The sequence below is a fragment of the Myotis yumanensis genome, unplaced genomic scaffold (genome assembly GCF_028538775.1).
Source record: "Myotis yumanensis isolate MYYU_CA2020_CCGP unplaced genomic scaffold, mMyoYum1.0.hap1 SCAF_1, whole genome shotgun sequence".
Classification (NCBI taxonomy): Eukaryota; Metazoa; Chordata; class Mammalia; order Chiroptera; family Vespertilionidae; genus Myotis; species Myotis yumanensis.
Genome location: NW_027223752.1, coordinates 18,096,586 through 18,110,699, shown reverse-complemented (window position 1 = coordinate 18,110,699; position 14,114 = coordinate 18,096,586). Strand labels below are relative to the sequence as shown.

The window sequence follows — 14,114 nt, the reverse complement described above, 5'->3', positions numbered from 1 at the left end:
CCCCCAAATGCAGCAGCCTGAGCAGCGAGGGCTGCTCGTGACAATGCTGAACCCGAGCAGAAGAGCAGGCGGCAGGAAATGAGCCCCATTGTCGTTACCTTCGATCGCCGGCCCCCCCGCGGCTTCTCGCGGCTGCATTGGGGGGCTGCGGCGGATGGACTCGCGGGTGGCCCACTGCCGGGTCGTGCCGTCTCCCGGCGGAGCTGCAGCCCAACGCGGCCGGAACCCCGGCTCCAGCCCCGGCGCCCGCCCGGGGTCGGCGGCGGCTCCTACCCGGCCCGGAGCCCCGCTGGGTCCTAGTGCGCGCCGGCCGGGGGCCGGGTCTGTGCCCGCCTGTAAGGCAAGCAGGCTGCTCAGGAGAGCCGTGAATCCCCGCGAAAACCGAAACACCCGCCTGTCTGCCCCTTTCGAAACCAAACTCCGTCCGTGCGGGTGAGCCGGAGCTCACTGTCAAACCCTGGTGTGAGACGGGAAAGAAAAGCGTTGGCTGCAGCTGGACTCAGGGAAGGCGGCTGTGCCTATCTGCAGCCCCAGTGTAAACCTAGGGCTTCCATATGTTTGCCCGGTGCACGTGTGATCGTATACTAGTATATTCACAGACGGTAAGAGGCAGTGCGGGTTCAACAAAGACAGGTTTCAAAAATACCACGCTAAAAAAGAAAAAAGGCTAACGATGTTGACAATCGTTGTTCCAATTTTTTTTTTCCTAACAGGTTCCTTTGCATTTTTGCCTTCTCTTATTTACATCATATGCTATTTTAAATAACAAAGGCCCATATGGCTAAACACGTAGACATCTGATTTTCAAAAGACCTCAAAAATTGCATCAAAGCATGCACTCGTGTGTCTCCTAAGAAATCAACAAGAAAGAATTAATGGTGGCATATGGTGTGCCTCGTAGAGAAAACTTAATTACAAGTTAAAACAATTGCAAAAATTTACAAATTCCGTAAACTGAACGTAAATTATGATCCTAGATGTATACCCAAAGCAGTGTGTGTACAATGAGGACACGTGCAAGTTCTAAATTTCTTTTGACTGTGGGAAGGGTGTTACGTGAACCCCCTATAACAGATTACCCACACTGTTCCCCAAAAGGGCTTTCAGTGACCTCTCAGGACGTTCATTCACTGCAGCCCACCTGGAAAGGCAACTTTTAAACTCGCAAGTGCTCATTTAAGGGAACAATTCTATTAGCCCTTAATTCAAAACAAAAGCGCTTTCATTTCAAAAGCCTGTTTGAAAGGCTTTAAGACTGGGCAAGCTTTCTTGTCTATCTTTGATATTTCCAAGGGTGAAGGTCACGATTCTGTAAAACTGCTAATAACAATGGTACGTGGTTTGACACCAAAAGGAAAATCAAATATGTGTTTTCTGAGTCCTATTTTTGGAGCAGAAAAGGTCCCTTTGAAATCACTCTTGCCTTCCTCCTTCCCAATTATAGCTAAATAAATGTAATGGAAGATTTCTAGTATTAATTAAACATCAAAAGCATCTTTTCTGCTGCCTTATGTCCATGCAAAGGACTAGTCGTACTATGTTACACTTGTCGATCTTCAAAGTACAGTACTTGCACATACATCTCATGTGACCTTTATCACATTCCTTATGATAAGACAGACATGTATTTCCCAATTTGTAAGTGAGAAAGTGGAGGTATCGAAGGGTAAAGTGACTTGTCCAAAAATCACATTTCCAACAGATCCCTGCTTTTTCAAGTGCACCGCTAGCTTCCAAACTATCATTTCTCCACAACGACTGTGGAAAATGAAGTTTCCAAAACAAAAAATGCAGGGAGGTTTCTGTAGTCATCCTTTTTTTACCTGTATTAGGGCTGCAATTTACCTGGTTGAAAATATCTTAGTCTCTGCTCATCAAGATGGCAGGTGAGGCCCAGGCTGGTCAGGTTTCTATCCTGCGGCTGGTCACAGGGCACCCCAGCAGAGAGAAACCTTCAGACTCTAGGGCTGAGCAATGCGCCTGTCGCCTAGGCAGCTTTCTGCTCTTTATCAGACACTCATCATGGACTCCACTTTACATGCAGAGGAGTGACGTTTTCTCAAGTGGAACTTGGTTTTCTAGGTGCCATTCCAGCACTGAAGGCCCTAGAAAACCCTAGAACCTCAGACGTTTCAGAGACCTGGTGGCCTATTCGTGATGTCCGGGGTGTCCCTGCTTAGACCCGGTAACTACCGGGGTGCCACCTCCCGGTTCTCCTGCACCCATAGGAAAGTCACCAGCCATTTCTGCTTGTGGCAGTCCACCTCCGCCTCCCCTCTGCCGAAAGGAAATGTAACTTCTCTGATGATGTGTCCCAACCTAAATGCCAGCCAGGTGAGGGATGGGTGACATTTAGCTGTAAAGACAGAAACATTTTTATTCTTAAAAATGAGTCATTCCATTGTTTTGTGCAGCTCATAAGGAAGAAGCTAGGCATGGCAGCATTGCTGGAAGATATGGATGACCTTCCTTAGGAATCACTTGGAGGATTGATGCATGACTTCATTCCTTTGTTGAAAACTGGTCTAGCCCTGACCTGTGTGGCATGGTTGGTTGGGCATCATCCTGCGCACCAGAAGGTTGACTGTTTGATTCCCGGGGGGGGGGGGGGGGGGGGGGGGGGGGGGGCGACGGCGACGACACATGCAGGAGGCAGCCTAGCAATGTGCTCGCGCTCTCTCTCTCTCTCTCTCAAATTCAATTTTAAAATCTTAAAAAAAAAAAAAAAAAGAAGCCTTGTCTACTTGCTTTACAGTGACACCATCCATGTGGCTTTCAAATGTTGCAAATGCTAGGCTCAAAGTAACCTTAGCACCAATACGAGGTGATGAAGCTGAAAAGAAATGCTGGTGTTGAGCATTACTCAAAGCTAGAGCTAGTCAAAATAAACCACTCATTCATTCATTTGATTGTGTATATTTCAAACATTGAAAACCTACTATGAGCAAGGGCTATGACTATAAAAAAAAAAAAAAAATACTGCCCTCAAAGCACTAGTCATCATTTGGGGCCTATGGGCAGGCAAACAGTTGAACTGCAGAGCAGTGGGGTAAGTGCTGCAATAAAACCATGTCACAGGTGCTGTGTGTTCAATGCCAACGATCCCAGTGCTGGGCCAGTTCGTCTTTAGAGCCATTCTCAGCCAGGCCCCCTGCTCTGTATTGCTAGGAGCAGCCTCTTACAGACCGACTGGAGGTGAGAGGAAAGTAAAAGCTAAAGAAATTCTCCCCTGCCCTCTTGACTTTGACGGCATTTCCAGCACTGGCTGCAAGTGGCCGAGTGACCCCAGCCCCCGGCTTAGGTAACACTGCCACTTCCTGTTAATACTCCCGCTTAGGATGTTAAAGGCTTCCTGCTGAAAAGCTTTCTGGGTAACTTCACCTTCTCCCGTTTGCATCTCAGATCCTCCGTCACCCATATGAGCAATCCCCTGCATTAAATCCCTCTGTGCACATCAGTAAATTCCAGTGGAAGAGCATCTTACAAAATACCTCAGCAGTACTCCTCAAAACTATCAAGGTCACCAAAAACAAGGATATGCTGAGAAACTGTGACAGCAAAGAGGAGCTTTAAGAAGACATGCCAATTAAATGTGTTGGGGTATGCAGGGTGGGATCCTAGCACAGGAAAAGGATATCAGGTTATAAACTAAGGAACACAGAATTAGGATGGGCTTACCTAGTAATAATGTATCAATATGGGTTTATTGAGTGTAACAAAATATCACACAGTAACAAGTAAGATGTTAATAATAGGGGAAACTGTGAGATATGTGGGAATCCTTGTAGTATCTTCTCGGTTTTTCTGTAAATATAAAACTTATAAAAAATAAAGTCTATTTTTAAAAATTCCTTCTACGGTAAACATTTGAAGTGGTTTTGTTTCCCGCCTGCAAAAACCCTGTTGCCTCCCTTCCCAAGCGGGGGCAGACCTGACCCAGCAGGTCCCGAGCTTTTTTACAGGGAGATAAGCAGGAAGTTTAACAGTCAGGATATCAAGAAACATCCCAGCAAGGGATCAGGCTGCTCTGGGAAACCAGGAAAAAGCCTGGATCTGAAGCCAGAATGTGGTCAGGAACAAGGATGATGGGACAGGGGAGAGGGATGTGAGTGAGGAAGCCACGGCAGCCGGCCAAGGTGTGGAGCCAGGACCTAGGGTCCATGCCTGAGAAGGGAGACTTGAGCCTGCTTTCAACCGGAAGTCAGAATGACCTGGGGTGAGTGAGGGGCTGGCCCTGGGCTCTCTGGGAGCATAGACAGAAGAGGAAGAGGGGAGAAAGGGCATGGGGTGCAGGAGGGGAAGAGGAAGAACAAGAATCATAGCAGCTAACAGTCACTGAGTCATTTTACCTGCATTTTCTCATTTCAAGTTCCTCATAAGCAAGGCACTATTTTTATTCCCATTTGACAACTGAACTTACCCAAAATTGCATCGATATTTAGGGGCAGAATTACAGCTCAAATCCAAGTCTGTTGGACGCCAAAAGAGGCTCAAGAAAACACCCTGCCAGGCAGTCTTGGTAGAAGCTATGAAATTGATCTTCAAGGACAGTAGGGGTAGGATGTAAACAAGAGTGGGGAGAAGAGGGTCCCCATGGAGGGGACATCCCAGGATAGGGAAAGGCATGGAGGGATGAAAATGGGAGGCAGGATGGAGAGCAGTGTGGCCAGAACGGAGGTTTCAAATGAGGAAGTGCCTGTGAATCCCGCTGGAGATGAGGCTGGGCCAGTGTCCACCAGGTTTGAACTTTATCTTGCTTTCCACATGGCAAACCCTTCATCTCCCTTAAACCTTTGCTCAAATGTCCCCTGCTCCGTTTCTCTTGATCCTCCCAATCCTGCTCTATTTATTTTTTCCTTTTTCTCTTGCACTTATCACCTTCTAATACATTACTAATTATTCATTGTTTCTCTCCCTCTCCCCTACTTCACACATGAATAAAAGTTCCACAGGCTAGGAATCCTTGTTTTGTTCAGTGATCATTTCCAAACACAGTTTCTGGCCCGTTAAGTTAGTAGGTGCTCACTTTTTTTTTTTTTAACTGAATGAATGAAGTTAGTAAGTAAGAAGGTGTTTTTATCAATTGGGGTTCTCCAGAGAAATAGAACCAATTGATTATGGAAGCTGCCAAGTTCTAAGATCGGCAGTCAGCAAGATGAGGACCCAGAGCCGATGCTGTGGTTCCAGTCCAAACACCAGCAGAAAGAAGACCCAGGAAGCAGGAGAGAACTGATGTCCCAGCTCAAGGCAGTCAGGCAGGATGACTCACCCTCACTCAACCTTTCCGTCCTGTTCAGGCTCTCACCTGATTAGATGAGGCCCACCCACACTAGAGAGGGCAATCTGCTTTATTCAGTCCACAGATTCAAATGTTTATCTCATCCAAAACACCATCACAGACATACCAGCAAAATGTCTGACCAAATATCTGGGCACCCCGTGGCCCAGTCATGTTAACACATAAAATATTCACCATCTGAGGATTGAAGGGGCTCTGTGTTTTACAAGGATCCTCCTAGGACCTATGTGGAAGATAATTAGAGGCAGCAAGCTTAGTTCAGGCAAGAACGGATGCAGATCTGAAGGAAGCCATCACCTGCAGTTTCAGATAACCCCTCAGTGACCTCTGGGTGCCACATGACGTCAAATGCGCCAAAGGTACATGCGCAGACACAGCTTCAAGAGGGATCATCAGAGTGCAGCGTCCAGAAGAGAACAGACTAGAGGATGTGTCCTCTGGCCTCTCTGTTCAGTTGGAGCAGACACGAGTGGGGGTGTCTGTCTGCCTGGCTCTCCTTGGGGGATTTTTCCATTTCACATGATGGCCCTGGTATTGAATGGGAGCAGACTTCTTATGGGAAGACCCTCTCTCGCTGACCATAGGATTGGCTCTGAGTGGGCCCTTGGCCCCAGGCCAGGCCTCTCCGAGTCCTCTGGAATTTTCTAACTGAAGCTGGGGACGGGGGCCCTTTTCCAGCCTGGTTGCCAAGCTGTAGGGGGCTTCCAGCAGCCACATCCTCAGTTTGTGGGCTCAGGAGAAGGCTAACAATCCACCTATTAGGCCAAGCAGGATATAAAACCAGGATGAAAGCCTAATATAAACGCTGGATTACCCAAATAAACCTTTTCCCCTCCATTGTCGTAAACAGTTTAGATTAGGCTGTATACATAGCCACCGGGTATACACAGAGGCACAGAAATCCTCCCTCTGTTGGAGAGAACCCGGCAATGCTAACTTTCTAGATCCAGGCAGTATCAGGTTAGATGAAAAGAGAGATTTTTCCACTTGCTTCTTTGTAGGCTTTCCACCGCAATAAAATGCCACCCGCCTTCAACCTATGGAGTCGCAAGCTTTCACCTTCTCCGTGAAACCCACAGGCCTGCCCTTTCGGGAGCACACACTCAGGAGACGGTGAAACAGCACGTGACCCAGACTTCATTACTTTCACCCACCACTTTACAGGGGATTTATTGCCTCCCCCAGGTGACAGTCCTCAGTCACTGTTATGACTCCCTGCTTGTCAAGAGGAATGAACAAAGCTCGCTTAGCTTCGTTCCTCTCTTTGATATTTATCACACTGACTCCTTCATTGACCCAAGCCAGTACTTCGGGGACGGAGCTGCCTGGGCAATGCTGGGAGATGGGCGACCTCCCAGGGCCTTCTCCACACAGCCAGTTAGAGGACTGGCTGCCACGTGTGTCCTCAGACCCGTTTTCCTCGGCTCCGGTTCAGCCCTTTAGGAATTATTTATCCTGAGGTCCGACTACTGAGCAGAGCTGCAATGTAGGCCCTGAGAGGGAAGCGTGGGGCAGAAGCTGCCAGAAGCAGTCTGCTCTGGCTCAGGGCCAACCAGCTGGCTGCTAAGCCGAAGGCCCCTGTGTCTCCCCAGACCCCCTTTGTCTCCCTGGGCCTCCCTTTCTCAGCTGCCTCGCCCCAGGTAATCATCGCTGGCACTCTGCAGTTCCCCAGCTCCTTTTATTTCTGCATTTCAGATCACTTTACACACGTTAATTAAGCCTCGAAACACTCAGGAAAGAAAAGCAAGAGGCACGTGGGGACATTCGGGCCCTGCTCCTCTCAGCTGCTCTGGCAGGCAGCACGAACTCACCCGCCGAGGAAGGGGCCAGGGAGGGTTTCCGGTGCCCGCCTGCAAGGTCAGGGCGTCAGGGATTAAAACGATTCCACACATCACACTTTCACTTTGAGTCACATGTCATCGGTACAGGTCAACCCACCTGGGGTCACAGTGCATCCAGACTGGGCAACACCGCTGACCGACAGGGGGTACCTGTACCACACCTGTGATAGAGCCTCAGTCTGCACTGCAGTGCTGACGGGCACAGGTGTGGGCTTGGGGATCAGAGAGGTTTCAGTCTACATCCTGGCTCTGCGCCTCCCCGGCCGAGCTGTCTTGCAAACATGGCTTGGAATCCGAAATCCTGCCGTCTTAGCTGTGAAGTGGATCTGACAGTATCCGCCCTCACCCCGTTGGTTTCTGGGAGGAGGATGAAGTCAGCTCACGCATGCAAAATATTTGGGGCCAAAATTTAAAATATATTTATGTTTGGCACATAAGACGATTTTTTAGTCTTTCTGAGCCATCTCTCCAGCGAATCCCAGTCCTTCTGAATTAATATTGTTCTACTATAGCAAGCTGGACCCTCCAGCTCACATTAGGACTGAAGACACTGACAAGAAATGGAGGTGGGGGGGGATCCAAATGAGGTCTGCAGTTTAGTTGACAGCTGTCTCCATGTCAATTCCTTGGTTTTGAGAAATGTATCACAGTTATTTGCCATATTAATGTTATGGCAAATAACTGTGAGTGAGTGGTATGCAGGAAGTATTCTATTCTATCTTGGCAACAAATGCTCATCTAACAATAGCAATAATCTTATTAAAATGCATCCAAATCAGTAAGGCCTCCACAGTAGGTCTAACAGTTCACCTGTACTCTTAGTATACTATATTAAAATACCCCCTCAGGGTCCAAAAAGGTAGCAAGTTTTTGTTACCAAAATAAGAGGCAATTTATGTTATCTCTAGTTGTTATCACCTCCAAGAAAAAAAAAGTCATTGAGTTTCCAGTGTCTGCAAGGCACCATATTGTACGTGAAAATAGCAAACATTACTGTCAGGGGAAAAAAATGTTGCCCGTGTGGAAGTCATTTTCAGGTAGCTGTTTGGATGTAGAGATTTGATAACCTTACCATTTAAGCCCCCGGTGCTTTCCCTGTTTCACAGGAAATGGATGGCTGGCCAGTCCATCAGCTCCTCACTTTCCGTTTTGGTGGGCAGTAACTAGCAAGAACAATCTTGTCAAATAACACCGTGGATTATACTGCTCGCCGCCCTGAGTACAGGTTTTGAGATGTTCATCTGGAAATGCCAAGGGTATCTTTTCTCTCTCCAACTTAATAGAGACCAGAAGATTTAAATACTTGTATTTCCTTATTTCTTACTAGTGGCCCAGTGCACGAAATTTGTGCATGGGGGGGGGGGTTCCCCTCAGCCCAGCCTGCACCCTCTCCAATCGGGGACCCCTTGGGGGATGTCCGACTGCTGGTTTAGGTCCAATCCCTGTAAACCAGCAGTCGGACATCCCTCTCGCAATCTGGGACCACTGGCTCCTAAACACTCACCTGCCTGCCTGCCTGACTGCCCGTGACCCCCTCTGCCTGCCTGCCTAATTGCCCCTAACCTCTCTGCCTGCCTGCCTGATTGCCCCTAACTGCCTCTGCCTGCCTGATCACCCCTAACTGCCCTCCCCTGCTGGCCTGATCTCGCCCCCAATGGCTCTCCCCTGCTGGCCTGATCTCGCCCCTAACTGCTCTCCCCTGCCAGCCTATCATCCCTAACTGCCTCTGCCTGCCTGATTGCCCCTAACTGCCCTCCCCTGCTGGCCTGATCTCACCCCCAACTGCCCTCCCTGCTCGCCTGGTTGCCCCCAAGTGTCCTCCCTTGCAGGCCTGATCTCACCCCCAATTGCCCCCTGCCAGCCCGGTTGCCCCCAACTGCCCTCCCCTGCCAGCCTGATCGCCTCTAACTGCCTCTGCCTCAGCCCCCTCCACCATGGCTTTGTCCAGAAGGAAGTAGGATGTCTGGAAGATGGCCGGTCAACCGGGTCTAATTAGCATGTTAGCCTTTTATTAGTATAGATATCATGCAAACTGTGATGTACTGGGGGAGGGGCAGAAGGAGATTTTCACTGAGTGGAGGTTGAGAATTGTTAATGGCTTTGGCACAGATCCCATCAAAGAACGTGAGTATAAAATGGCCACATTACAACAGGTTCAGCAACAGGTTCAGCAAAACAGCTATAACTTTAAAAAGTAAAGATAGCCCTGGCCTGTGTTGGTCAGTGGTTAGAACAGTGGTTAGAACGCGCCAAAGGGTTGCGCGTTCAATTCCTGGTCAAGGGCAAGTATCTAGGTTGCAGGTTTGATCCCCGGGGCAGGTTGGGGTGCATGTGGGGGGCAACCAATTGATGTGTCTCTTTCACATAGATTTCTCTCTCTCTCTCTTTCCTCTCTCTCTCTCTCTCTGTCTCAGTCTCTTTCTCTCTCTCCTCCTCCCTCCCTTTCTCTAAAAATCAATGGGAAAAATATCCTCGGATGAGGATTAACAACAATAACCAAACAAAAAGCAAAGACTACCGATGTCTTCAAATTGGTGGCTCTCTAGTCTATTAACAATCTGTGAGATGTAACTCACTCCTGAACGTCTGTAGCCAGAGCATTCATAACTGAAAGTTTTGCTGGCACCTGCTATGTTCCGGGCCTTGTGCTGGGTTCTGGGTCCATCAGGAAGGTGAAGATATATTTCTAGTTCTCAAGCACAAGAATGACATTTGTCACTCTTTTTGGTTGCCAAGGGTGTGACCTCCTTCCTGTGCCTGGGGAATCCCCAACCTGAGGAGGCAAAGCCACTTCCCCATTAAAGACTGGAAGAGAGAGCCTGAGACTATCTTCCCAGCCTTCCTGGCAGCAGTGGGGGAGGGGCATAACCAAGGCTCCCCTGCAGCAGGTGGCAGGAAGGAGGGGGACAGCGCCAGATTAAGCAGCCACAGGGGCAGCCGCCGCTCCCCGGGGCAGGGAGCAGCAGTGTAGGGAGCATTGCAGGGTCATCACCAGATCGGTCTGTGCCATTGGCTTGGCCTTGATCCAGGCTGCATCACCTCGTGGCTGGTGCTCCAGCCCTCCTGAGAGTCCTTGTGGGCCACCCCCATGCTGTACAGAAGTGCCCTTTCTACGCAGATCAACCAGAGTCAGCCCCCATCAGCTGACATCAGGGTCCTGCCCCAGAGGCTCCCTCTCGGATACCAACCGGCCATTGCTTTCTGAGCAGTAGCCCTGAGTCTGCATGGATCCCCACCTCTCTCTGGACTTCTCTTGTCATCACCACACACACTTAGGTGTAGGGCTGCCTGTGGTCACAGAATTAGCCAGTAGCTCTCATGGGGGATTTAATGAGTTACCCTTGGCTGCTGGTACTCAGTGGATCAATCAGAAATGTAAGCAAATGTAATCGCAGGTACACGTTTGCATGGGTAGAATGGGGAGTGTGCTATACACAGTAGTTCCCTCCTTATCCATGGTCTTGCTTTCCACAGTCTCATGTACCCATGGTTACTTGCAGTCAACTGTGGTCCAAACAGATTAAATAGAAAAATTCCAGAAATAAATAATTCATAGATTTTAAATTGCATACAGCTCTGAGTAGCGTCGTGAAATCTTGAGCCATCCTGCTCCAATCCACTCAGATGTGAATCATCCCTTTGCCCAAAGTATCCACCCTGTACACGAAACCCACCCATTAGACACTTAGTAGCCATCTCAGTTATCAGATTGACAGGAGTGGTACGTTCAAATAACCCTCATTTTACTTAATAATGGCCCCAAAGCACAAGAGTGATGCTGGCAATTAAAATATGTCCAAGAGAAGCCATAGTGAAAAGGTGTGTTTGCATAGGGAAAAACGTAGCATATAAAGGGCTCGGTACTACCTGTGGTTTCAGGTATCCACTGCAGGTTTTAGGTATCCACTGAGGGTCTTAGAATGCATCCCCATAGAAAAGGAGGGATTCCCTGTACATGTTTCTGATACCACAGGCAAAGTAGAGTCTTTTTATGAAACTAAAGAATGTAATACATGACAGTTTTGGCCAAAAAGTAAAACAAACCAAAACAAACCCCCCCTGTGGTAGAGAAAACACAATTTTTGCTGGTTTGGTTTTTTCTTTAATAGAGAAGAAACAGTTTCGATATTCAGTTCTTTATTCAGGCTTCCCTCTTTGTTCTGTAGAAATCACCCTGTGGTGAATACTTATAATCCATCTACTGACTCTTCTTGATGACATTGGAGTTGACGATCAGAAACTTTCAACATGAGACGGACCATTTTGTCTCAAGGAGCCAAGAACTGATTCTTTAAGACAGGGGTCCTCAAACTTTTTAAACAGGGGGCCAGTTCACTTCCCTCAGACCGTTGGAGGGCCAGACTATAGTTTAAAAAAAAAAAAACTATGAACAAATTCCTGTGCACACTGCACATATCTTATTTTGAAGTAAAAAAACAAAACGGGAACAAATACAATATTTGTATTTGCATGTGGCCCGCGGGCCGTAGTTTGAGGACCCCTGCTTTAAGAGATTCAGAAGATACGACCTTTCATTGATGAAAACCAGGAAGGCAAGTTTTCATATTATTCTCCCAGCATGTTAAAAGCGGAAGTGAAATAATTTCTTGCAAAAATATCATTAAGGCTTTCACTTACACTACCGCTAGCAGCCACGAACAAGACCAGACACCAATGCTCAGGGTCTTAGATGAAAGCGGGGTAGATGGGAGAGAACCAAGGAGAAGGTCTCAAGGAAAGTCATCGTCCTCTGCCTCATGTTGAATTCCTTTGCGCTCAGTGGTCCAGAGACTGATACTCGGCGAGGAAGGTGAGCATCCTCCACATGCTGCAAAGATGGGGCCAGGGTTTCCACCTCCGTTCTCCTACACCTCCTACTGAAACCACTCTCACTACCACACTAATGAATCCCCTACGGCTTATCCACCTGGCTGCGCCGTGTAAGGCTGCTACTTTCATTTTCTGAAACTCTTGCTAGCCTTGAGCTCTGCTTCCTTCTGCCTTTCTGGCTGGTCCTTCCCAGATGCTGTCACTGGCTCCTCTTCCCACCCCCCTTCTTCTAAGGCTGGAGTTCTATCATTGCCTCATTTTCTTTTTTAAAAAAAAAAAATGCTTTTTATTGATTTTATTGACTTCAGAGAGGAAGGGAGAGAGATAGAAACATCAATGATGAGAGAGAATCATTGATCAGCTGCCTCCTGCATGCCCCACGCTGGGGATCGAGCCCACAACTCAGGCACATGCCCTGACTGGGAATGGGACCATGACCTCCTGGTTCATAGGTCAACGCTCAACCGCTAAGCCACACCGGCCGGGCTCACTGCCTCTTTTTCTTTCCACATGCTCTCTCTGGGTGATCGCATCCATTTCTGTGCCTTTGAATGATCACCACTAACCATTAACCAGCACCCACCTCCCTCCTGAATTTCAAATCTCTGTCTCCAATAAGCTTCTGGACTCCTCCACCTGGAAATTTTGCTGTCGCTCCAAATTTAATATGTCTGAAATGGAATTAGTTATCCTCTTGCTCTAAACTTCTCCTTTCTGTGTCCCTACGTTCAGTGCCCAGAAACCTCAAAATGATCTGTAACACTTGCCCTTCCCTCTGGGTCCATAGATTCTGCCTTGGAAACTGTTCTTAAACCAGGCCCCTCCTCTCCATCCCTGTAGCCTCTGCCTTGGTTCAGCCCCCGTCCATCTCTTGACCTCTGCCACTGCCCCCCCACACCCCCACCCCGTGAACTCCACACTGCTTCCCAGTTATTCTCAGACCAAATGACATGTGCTGCTTGGGTAGCCAAGGGAGAAAAGCCCATCAGACCTGGGCCTCCAAGCAGATGGGAGCTAGAAAAAGAACAGCCTTCTCGGAGGGTCAGGAACCTGGACAATTCTGATGCTTGATAGAGTTATGAGATCTCAGCAAGTCCTGCCTCTACTCGCAGCTACACCAATCCCTTGCTACTCCCAGGGTCTGTACATGACCACCTGCCTCCACTCGCTTCCTGCCTCCACTAGCCTCCTACTTAGTTGTGGCCATATGCTGAGTTGCCCTAAACACCACTTTAGTTCCAGCACTTTCTGGCCCCCGAGCTTTGGTGACTCCCCGTCATCCACAGAGTACACAGCAGACAGTTTAGATCCCCTCCGAGCAACCCAGGACCCCCATAATCTCTCACGGCTTTTCTCTCCCATGTATCTCCACTCACTCGCCTAAATTAATCTTTCTCCTTTGCCACTCTTAACTATTGACCTTGGTTCTCCAGTCACTGAAATTGTGCCTATGCCTTTTCTCCTCCTGAAATCCTGTCCTGTAATTCCTCAAACCAGTTTGTTTAGATCACACAGGATTATTCATTTGTTGAACTAACATTGATTGAGAGCCAACCACGGAACAACTCAGCTCCAGCGAAGAAGACAAATATGTCCCCTCGAGGAGTTCCTAATCCACTGGGGAAGATGGATGGAGAAGGAAAAGGAAGTTACAATATAGTGCAATCCCGCTTACAATGGTACTACCAAATGATGTCCTGAGAGCGTCCTTCAGGGAATCTAAGAAAAGGTCCTCAACCTCAGCCCAGAGGCTAGGGAGCCTTTGTCACCCAATGGGGTATCTTCAGATTGCTGAGTCTCTATTGTCTGGGTGAGCCAAGGAAGAGGCCTCGAGGAAGCTGGGCCACATGTGGTCTGAGTTTGAGGGAGGGGATGGAAGGAGGACAGGAAGGGCTGTCTAGTTTCCTCCATGGAGCATGATGAGTGCTCTGCTTCCCTGGATAATGCAGATAGATAGATAGATGATAGATAGATAGATAGATAGATAGATAGATAGATAGATATATAGATAGATAGATAGATGATAGATAGATAGATAGATAGATAGATCGGCCCTGTTTCTGATCCTCATTATGAGATGCAGAGAGGTGAACAGTGCCCCATCCTAGGGCTGAACTAGAATGTAGGGAGGGTAAACCAGGCAG

At 48.3% G+C, this 14,114-nt stretch overlaps 1 protein-coding gene across 4 annotated transcripts in view; it reads right to left on the bottom strand.

The window, feature by feature from the left end:
• The window catches only part of FOXN3 (forkhead box N3), a 417,639-nt gene that overhangs the window by 371,552 nt on the left and 31,973 nt on the right, over nt 1–14,114 (bottom strand). For 3 of the 4 annotated variants that reach the window (XM_070415036.1, XM_070415062.1, XM_070415071.1), the window contains exon 1: nt 99–248. The exons of the other annotated variant lie outside the window; for it this stretch is intronic. The gene's annotated coding sequence lies outside the window, so the exon portion shown is untranslated. Of the gene's footprint in view, nt 1–98; nt 249–14,114 lie in introns of those variants that run through there. 4 annotated transcript variants of the gene reach the window in all.